We start from the raw sequence: 10,986 nt of genomic DNA on the forward strand, positions 1-10,986 counted from the left end.
AGCAGGATACTGCGCACTTGATTCCCTTAGATGATCTCACCCACAACCAAGAGTTGCTACAACCCAAAATCGCAGACTTGATAATAAACAAATCTGTCTCACACAGAAAAGTCTATCAAAGGATAAATCTGTCTCCCACAGAAAAACCCTAGGTTTCTGTTCCGTCTTAAGATAGGAAATCAAGGTGAACAGGAACCAATTGGTAATCCGGTCTTATATTCCGAAGAACATCCTAGATTAATCAATCACCTCTCAACAGTCTTACTTGAATACACAAGAGGACGTCGAGGAATCACAAACAGTGAGACGAAGATCTTTGTGACTTCTTTATCTTGCCTATCGGAGAACTCTCACGATCTCAAGCCAATCAAAGATTGTACTCGTACGATATAAGATGCAATATCAGATCACACCACTACGATAAAAGTATTATCGGTCTGGCTTCACAATCCCAATAATGTATTTAAGTCGTTAACCTGGTTTTAGAGAAGAAAACCAAAGGTTAGAGGAGAATCGACTCTAGCGAGCGCACTAGTATCACACAGACGTGTGGGGATTGGTATTTCCCAATGCTAGATGTCTCCTATATATAGTCTTCAAATCAGGGTTTTGCCTTAGTTACAAAGCAATCAATACTCACCGTTAGATGAAAACCTGATTTAGATTCAAGCTAATATTTCTCAACCGTTAGATCGAAAACTTAGCTTGTCACACACACTTGAGATATACGTTTACTGGGTTTTTGAAAACCGTGCCCAAACGTGTACGTGTATGTTGGTTCAACATAGTAACCCAAAAGGTCAACCATATGAGCATTTCATATTAACCTTGGTTTTCTTCACCATAACTAGTTCAATTGACTCAAATGAACTAGTTAGAGAGTTGTTCAATTGCTATGAGATCTTATGTAACTACACAAGACACAATTGAAACAAAGATGATTCGATTCGATTGAATCGGCTCATGAACTTTATAGACACGGTTTGCATAATGCATTCCTTAGTAATTTAAGTTTCATGTTCAGAGCACATCTTTAGATCATAACCCAGTCAAGTTCGCAAACAAGTTCGCGGACTTAAGGCAACTGGCAGAGTTTTCCAAACTCAGCAGAAAATCTCGGCAAGGAGACTTCCGCCAGTTCGCGGACTAAACACACAAACGAGTTTTTGGAAAATCCCAGCAGAAATTCTCGGCAAGAGAACTTCCGTCAGTTCGTGGACTGAGTTCGCGGACTTGGCAAAGCCAATTCCTCCGATTTCTCTCAATCAACAAAGTTCGCAAACTTCGGATTAAGGAATAGGACTTATGCACATATGTGTTTCCACACAATGCTTATATCCATCATTGGTTATATATACCTAACCTCTCATTCCAACCATTGAAACATTCTTAAAGGACGTTATATAGTTGTTACACTATTTCTCGTCAAAGCGATTTTCAAAGTGATTGAAACATTATGACTTTCGTCATTAGATGAAGATAAACCCGATCAAAGCGAAACGCTTTACCAACACATGATTTAGAGATATAAATATGCGAGATATACTCGGCTCGAAATATCAAATGTGTATGATCTAGTCTATATATCATACGACTTTTGTCTTATAAGAAGTAGGAGATAGAAGAGATAGACTTTTGAGTGATAGATAAGTTCAAGTATCCACATACCTTTTTGTTGATGAAGTTCCACGGTTCCTTGAGTAGATCTTCGTCGTTGTATGATGAATCGCCATGAAGTCCTTGAGCTCAACTACACTTTTCTATCCTAGTCCGAGAATTAGCTATGTAGACTAGAAATCAAGACTCATAGTTTTGATCACTAATATTGACAAACATACTTGAGATAGCAACGCATGCGAGGTCGACCGAGATATGATCTAACACGGTTAATCAAACCTAAATGAATACATTTCATTTGTGTGTGACAAGATAAGTTTCGATCTAACGGTTAAAAGATATTAGCTTGGTTGAATCAGGTTTTTCATCTAACGGTGAATATTGAATGCTTTGTTACCAAGGTAACTTGGATTGCAAACCCTGATTTGAAAACTATATAAAGGAGACATCTAGCAACTGGAAAAACTAATCCCCACACCTCCTGTGTGATACTAGTTGGTTTTGCTAGATTCGATTCTCCTTTAACCTTAGGTTTCTTCTCAAGACCCTGTTGGTTAACGACTGAAAGATTTCATTGGGATTGTGAAGCCAGACGAAACTACTTCTCTTGTAGTTGAGCGATCTGATCTTGCCAATTTCTATCGTACGAGTTTAATTGAATAATTTACTTGAGATTATATCTCCGATAGGGCAAGATAAAAAGAAATCACAAACATCTTCATCTCATCATTTGTGATTCCACAATATCTTGTTTCTCTACCATACAATTAATATTATTCTGAGGTGATTGATAATACTAGGTTTTTCTTCGGGAATATAAGTCCGGGTTATCAATTAGTTCATGTTCTCCTTGATTTATCAAAAGACGGAACAAAACTCATAGGATTATCTGTGGGAGACAGATTTATCTATTATCGTGGACTTTTCTGTGTGATACAGATTTGTTTATTAAAGTCTTCGACTTTGGGTCGTAGCAACTCTTAGTTGTGGGTGAGATCATCTAAGGGAATCAAGTGCGTAGTATCCTGCTGGGATCAGAAACGTAAGGAGCGCAACTGTACCTTGAATCAGTGTGAGATTGATTAGGGTTCAACTACAGTCCAGACCGAAGTTAGTTTGTAGTAGGCTAGTGTCTGTAGCGGCTTAATACAGTGTGGTGTTCAATCTGGACCAGGTCCCGGGGTTTTTCTGCATTTGCGGTTTCCTCGTTAACAAACTTCTGGTGTCTGTGTTATTTATATTCCGCATTATATTTTGTTATATAATTGAAATATCACAGATTGGGCGTTGTATCAATCAATTGTGAAATCCGACCTTTGGTTGTTGATTGGAAATTGATTGATCCTTGGATATTGGTCTTTGGTACCATCCAAATTTATATCTCTTGTATTTGATAAAGACTCACAGATTTCTATTTGTTTGAGTATAGATCAAATCGAGAGATAGAGATATTAACTCTTTGATATACTTTATTAAGATTGATTCTAGTTGATTCTCTTAAAAGTATATTGGAGTTTGTCCATACAAATTGCTAATCGAAATATTGGGTGAGGTTGTTGTACCCCCTGCATTTTCAATTGGTATCAGAGAAGGAAAACACGTTTAAAGACCTTACAAGTCTGTGTTTGTAGCAATCTGATTCCGTGGACAAAGTAGTATATCTCATATCTACGCATAGTCTATGTCTTCCCATACTTTTGACTATGTCAAGTGTCTTGGTTTTTCCTCAAAGGATAATTCCTTAGCTGATTCTTCCGAATCCAGAGAAAGAAACGAGACAATTGACAGGATGTCAGAAGTAGAAAGGAATACCACCAGAACCAAAGAAAATCCAACTGAGACGATTGATTTTCACAGCCGTTCTCAACTTTTGGATGAATTTGAGAAGTCTTTTAGTCGAGAACGTGAACTCTATAAAATCATTGAATCCTTCTCTAATAATATCAAAAGTCTCACTCAAGAAAATATGCTACAACAAGAAAAGATTAGTAATCTTGAGAATATTGTTAAAGAGGGAACAATTAGAGAAAAGCGTTTAATTGAGACACACTTCTCTGATTTGAACAACCTTCGTGTTGAAACAGAGAATATTGTTGCATCTCTTCACCTAGTCCAAAAAAAGTCTATCTTCTTGACAAGTGAAAACACTGTAATGAAAAATTCTTCTGTGTCACGTGCTGAGTCTCAATATGAGTTACCTGACATGAAGAAAAACTCACCAAAGGAAGTCCCTGCAAAATATAAACGGCAAACTTCCAAATGGGAAATGGGTTTGAAACAGATACCTTTCAACAATTCTCTTCCACGAACTTGTTCCTTCTGTGGAAAAAGGAATCATAGTGCTAAACATTGTTTTGCTAGGAAGAAACAGATCTCCGATCTTCAAAATCTTATTCTATTTACCATCAACCGAGTTAATCATCTGGCGGCGTCAATAATGGATCTCACTCCCACAGAAAACCAGAATTCTCGAAAAAAGATGTTTGATGACCGCTCATTTCAAAGTCTTTACAAGAATCGCGTTTTTACCCATGGTGCGAACGCAGTTTCCCAGTGTACATGAGAATAAAACTGGTAGATCTAAGTCTAGAAGGAGGAGACCTATCTCAGGAAATCCTCTGGAACTAATTTCTAGAGGTCCTAGACTTAGTTATCAAAAAATTCCATTTAATGGATTCTCTAAAAGGGCTGTAAGAAATTTCTATGAATTTGAAAACAGTCAAAGAGAGGTAAGAAATACAAAAGTCAGACTGTCGGATGGCACCTCCAAATAATCTCTCAACACTCATGGTGGGATCATATCCCATCCTGCTACCTAACTATAGGTATTCTCATCCCTGTGTCTAACTTGAGAGATACAAGGATGTTTGTAAGTGAGATGCTCAAGTATTCTGTTGATTACCATCCATAGGTTTGATGTCTGTTATACAAGTTGAGATTTTTCTCTCTGTATCTAATGTAACTCTTTTGCTCTATCTTATCAGATATTGAGTTTTGTTTGAAAGAGACATTTTGAGAAACAATATGTATTTTCTTGAGTCCTTTTGTGACCTTCTGATATTTTTGGGCCCACGAACGTCCAAGTCTTCTTTAAAATCTAGGGATCTATCAAGGGTGTCTCACCTGGTTGATAACATATATATGCCTTGTATATGTTTATCCTTTTCCCAGAAAAGGATGCCTATGGGAACCTCTGTTGAACCACAACAAGAAGTAAACATTAAGATGGAAGAAGACTCCAAAGGATGTGATTCAGCTCAAGATCTGATTCTGAAAAAGATGCTTGAAAGAAAAGAGTATAACTCTTGGATAGGAGAATCTGTCAAGGATTTAATCTTCATTCAGAATGAAGTTAAGAACGAGCTTGCTAACCTTCAATTGCAGATAAACCAACTCATTGATGGACAAGCAAAAATCCTTGATAATCAAAACATCTTGATCAGGAACCAGAAGAAGGTCATCATTGATTGCGTCAAATCCAGGCATCTTGCTCGCATCTTTGACCGAAAAACAAATGTTCTAACACATGAACATGGTGTCTCTATGGTCAAGAAGATCAAGGATATCAGTGACTCCTATTTTGATGGACCTTTTCAAAGGTATGAAATAATCAAAGAAAACTGATTTATTTGTCTAGGAAACTTCTTAAGAGAATGTTTATTCTTGTTTTTATTTAAGAAGGATAACTAGCCTTTGGAATAGACATTATTGTGAGTACACATATCTATGTCCAACAGTTTCATCTTCATGTTTTTAGATTTATTTATTTAAATTCTAAAGTTGGTTGGGAAGATGATTTTTGCAGTATTAATCTTTATGGTTTTATATATTGCAACATGTTATGGGATATGTGTGTTTGCATCCGTGAACTATTATTGTCCCATACGTTGTCAAAAGTTATCTCGTTTATATGTCGATATATAAGCATGTATTGATACAAGATCGATGAACTTTTGACAAACAAAAGTTAAGCCTATTATGTCATTTATTGATGGAAGATAGGTTAAAATATTTTGTTTACGAGGATTACGTCTATTATATGTCATTGTGCAAATAGTGATGGAAAATAGAATGAATCCTTGTATATTCCGCAGTATTGATCTTCCCTGATCCATATTTTATGTATATACTGTGCGGCTCCATAAGTCTTCTTATGTGAGCATTTCCAACTAAACTAATCATAGATTCGTTTGTGGTTGTTTTGGTTGTGTATTCCGATTAAATTAATCATGGGTTCTCTAATGGTTAGTTTAATTGATATTTTTGGATACAAAATCATTTTGTGGTTTTTGGTGTCCAAAGAAATCCTTCTTTTCTCATAAAAGTAAAGTCGCTCTTGTTGTTCTTTCGGGAATGACATCAAATGGGGGAGAGTTCTTTTGAACTTGCGCTTATTTTCCATATCTTTGTGGGGAGTGCGGCTGTGGAATATTTGAGGAGTTATCTTGTATCTTTATAAACCCCGTGATGAATGCATTTAGCTTCGGCTTTATGATTGCATCTAGACAAAGATGATATGTACTTTTCTTTGGTCTTGAAGTGTCTCCATAAATTTTTTATTAGGATCCCGTTTTCGTACCTTTGCCAATTTTATTAATAAAAAGGGGGAGAATTAATATGTAGTTCACACTACAAATTCATATGGTTTTCGGATCATTATGTAAGGGGGAGTGGTTTTTATGTTGAGACGAAGTATTGACTAAGGGGGAGTGATACATATCACCATAGTATTGTTATCAAAGTTGTGATATAAGAAGTTTGATGCCGTGTAATATTACTATGACACTGTATAACAATGATCGAGAGCTTTTGCTTTCTCATTGTTATGGATACAGAACTTCAACAACTATGATGATGAACTGAACATCTATGTAATCATGGGAGTCCTTGGAAAATACGAAGTTTTCGAGTAATGTTGAAGCACCGAGAAGATCAAGCATGTGGACGAGAAGCTACAAAGTTTTATCTATTTTGTAATCCATATGTATTGATAGTTTTGTCAGTAAAATTGACAAAGGGGGAGATTGTTAGAGCATCGATCGGTCGAACTCGCATGCGTTGCTATCTCAAGCATGTTTGTCAATATTAGTGATGAAAACTATATGTCTTGATTTCTAGTTTACTTATGACTAAGTCTCGATCTAGGATAGTTAAGTGTAGTTGATCTCCAGACTCCATGGCGATCATCTTACGAAGACGAAGAACTACTCGAGGAACCAGTGGAACTTCATCCGACTAAAAAGGTATGTGGAGACTTGAACTTATCTATCACTCAAAAGTCTACCCTATCTCCTACTCTTGAGACAATAGTCGTATAAGTATGATAGTTTTCATAAATACACATTTGCTATTTCGAGCCGAGTTTACTCGCATATCTTTTTCTCGAAATATGTGTTGGTAAGCTTTTGCTTTAACCACTTTCATCTTTACCCGTGACGAAAGTCATGATTACGTTTCAATCTTGAAAATAGCTTTGATGACGATAGTCGTGAATAACGATTGTTATAACATTATAGAAGAATGTTTCAATGATTGAAATGGAGAGTTGAGATTACCAACTATAGATATAAGCATATATAGTGTGTTCGCACATTAGTGTATAAATCCATGTGCCGGAAAACCAAGTGTGTGCATATGTGTGCATACGATATTGGTGAAGGAGACATGTTGGTTACGCGTACCCTTATGCGTACCAGCGGAAGTTTTCAACCAAAAATTTCTGCTGAGTTTGTAGTTTGCAAACTAGTAAACCAGTCACCTTAGGTACGCATACCCGTACGCGTACCCAAGATGGTTATTTCTCAAATCGGTAGTTCATGAACTTAAAACAATAAATTATAAGGAATGCAATCTTTGCAAACCGTGGGTATATTGTTCATGAATTGATTCAAATGGATCAAACCGATTTTGTTTCAATTGTGTCTATGAATAAAGACCTAAGCAATTGAACAATTCTTCAACTAGTTCTTATGAGTCATTTGAACTAGTTATGAGAAAGATGAATACGGTTAATATGAAAGTGATCATATGGCTAACCATTAGTTAACTATTTGCGAACCAACTAAGTGTACATGTTTAGGTATGGTTACTCAAACCTAAATGAATACATTTCATTTGTGTGTGACAAGGTAAGTTTCGATCCAACAATTGAAAGATATTATCTTGGTTGAATCAGGTTTTTCATCTAATAGTGAATATTGAATGCTTTGTTACCAAGGTAACTTGGATTGCAAACCCTGATTTGAAAACTATACAAAGGAGACATCTAGCAACTGGAAAAACTAATCCCCACACCTCCTGTGTGATACTAGTTGGTTTTGCTAGAGTCGATTCTCCTTTAACCTTAGGTTTCTTCTCGAGACCCTGTAGGTTAACGACTGAAAGACTTCATTGGGATTGTGAAGCCAGACGAAACTAATTCTCTTGTAGTTGAGTGATCTGATCTTTCCATTTTCTATCGTACGAGTTCAATTGAATAATTGACTTGAGATTATATCTCCGATAGGGAAAGATAAAAAGAAATCACAAACATCTTCGTCTCATCGTTTGTGATTCCACAATATCTTGTTTCGCTACCATACGATTAAGATTATTGTGAGGTGATTGATAATACTAGGATGTTCTTCGAGAATATAAGTTCCGGTTATCAATTAGTTCCTGTTCTCCTTGATTTATCAAAAGACGGAACAAAACTCATAGGTTTATCTGTGGGAGACAGATTTATCTATTATCGTAGACTTTTCTGTGTGATACAGATTTGTTTATTAAAGTCTTCGACTTTGGGTCGTAGCAACTCTTAGTTGTGGGTGAGATCATCTAAGGGAATCAAGTGCGTAGTATCCTGCTGGGATCGGAGACGTAAGGAGTGCAACTGTACCTTGAATCAGTGTGAGATTGATTAGGGTTCAACTACAATTCAGACCGAAGTTAGTTTGTAGTAGGCTAGTGTCTGTAGCGGCTTAATATGGTGTGGTTTTCAATCTGGACTAGGTCTCGGGGTTTTTCGGCATTTGCGGTTTCCTCGTTAACAAAATTCTTGTGTCTGTGTTATTTCTATTCCACATTATATTTTGTTATATAATTGAAATATCACTGGTTGTGCGTTGTATCAATCAATTGTGAAATCCGACCTTTGGTTGTTGATTGTAAATTGATTGATCCTTGGATATTGGTCTTTGGTACCATCCAAATTTATATCTCTTGTATTTGATAAAGACTCACAGATTTCTATTTGTTTGAGTATAGATCAAATCGAGAGATAGAGATATTAACTCTTTGATATACTTTATTAAGACTGAGTCTAGTTTATTCTCTTAAAAGTATATTGGATTTTGTCCATACAGATTGCTAATCGAAATATTGGGTGAGGTTGTTGTAACCCCGCATTTTCAGAGAGGGGTGGCAGCTTAGGAAGGAATTTAGCCTTTCTCATAGTTTTTTCTTGTATGGCCTCTTGCATCCTGGCTAAGTACATGGACTGCTTGAGGCTGTTAGGTGAGAAAATCTGAACTTCCAACCTCAATTCTTCCTTCAATCCACTCACAAAACTGGATGTGAAATACTCTTCTGTGAGATGTTAGCTAGCATGAGAGCTTTTAGCTCCTCAAATAACTCTTAGTACTCGATCACCGAGCCTTCTTGACTCAACTTATTAAATTCACCAACAACATCATCATGTCCTAGCTCTTGAAACCTGAAGTTGATGTCAAAAGCGAACTCTTCCCAAATAATCACCTCTCTTCCTTCTTGATAGTCTTGGTGAAAAAGCGGGGGTACAACAAGCACACCTAATATTTCGCTTAGCAATCTGTATGGAAAAACTCCAATATACTTTCTAGAGAATCAACTAGACAGTCAGAATGAATCTATATAAAAAGTATATCAAAGAGTTTATATCTCAATCTCTCGATTTGATATATACTCAAGCAAATAGAAATCTGCGAGTCTTTATCAAATACCAGAGAGATAACTTGGATGATACCAAAGACCAATATCCAAGTGTCAATCAATTTAAATGAACAACCAAAAGGTCGGATATTATAATTGATTGAACAACGCACAACCTGTGATATTTCAATTATATAACAAAATATAATGCAGAAAATAAATAACACAGACACCAGGATTTTGTTAACGAGGAAACCGCAAATGCAGAAAAACCCCGGGGCCTAGTCCAGATTGAACACACACTTTATTAAGCCGCTACAGACACTAGCCTACTCCAAATTAACTTCGGTCTGGACTGTATTTGAACCCCAATCAATCTCACACTGATCCAAGGTACATTTATGCTCCTACGTCTCTGATCCCATCAGGATGCTACGTACTTGATTCCCTTAGTTGATCTCACCCACAACTAAAAGTTGCTACTACCCAAAGTCGAAGACTTTAATAAACAAATTGGTATCACACAGAAAAGTCTACGGTAATAGATAAACCCGTCTCCCACGAATATACCAATGAGTTTTGTTCCGTCTTTTGATAATCAAGGTGAACAGGAACCAATTGATAAACCAGACTTATATTCTCGAAGAAAAGCCTAGTATTATCAATCACCTCACAATAATCCTAATCGACGCAGCGAAAAAAGATATTGTGGAATCATAAACGATGAGACGAAGTGTTTGTGATTACTTTTCTACCTTGCCTATCGGAGATATCAATCTCAAGCCAATTATTACAATTGCACTCGTACGATAGAAACAACAAGATCAGATCACACAACTACGAGAAAGTAGTATCGCTCTGGATTCACAATCCCAATGAAGTCTTTAAGTCGTTAACCTGGTTTAGAAGAAGAAACCAAAGGTTAAAGGAGAATCGACTCTAGCTTAGCAAAACTAGTATCACATAGAAGGTGTGGGGATTAGATTTCCCAGTTGCATTATATAGTCTTTCAAATCAGGGTTTGCAATCAATGTTTGCTTAGTAACAAAAGCATTAAATATTCACCGTTAGATGAAAACCTGATTTGATTCAAGCTAATATCTTTCAACTGTTAGATCGAAAACTATCTTGTTACATACAAATGAAATGCACGTTTCTAGGTTTGTGTAGCCGTACCCAAACTTGTACATTTTTTGGTCCAACAATAGTCAACCAAATGGTTAGCCATATGATCACTTTCATACAACCATATTCTTCTTCACCATAACTAGTTCAAGTGACTCAAATGAACTAGTTAGAGAGTTGTTCAATTGCAAGGAAATCTTATGTAACTACACAAGACACAATCGAAGCAAAAACGATTTGATTCACTCGAATCGGTTCATGAACTATATAGCCACGGTTTGCAATTTGCATTCCTTAGTTTATATAAGAATAAGTTCACAAACATCGTTTTTAGATATAACCTACTCAAGTTCGCGG

Source organism: Papaver somniferum, chromosome 5 (genome assembly GCF_003573695.1).
Source record: "Papaver somniferum cultivar HN1 chromosome 5, ASM357369v1, whole genome shotgun sequence".
NCBI lineage: Eukaryota > Viridiplantae > Streptophyta > Magnoliopsida > Ranunculales > Papaveraceae > Papaver > Papaver somniferum.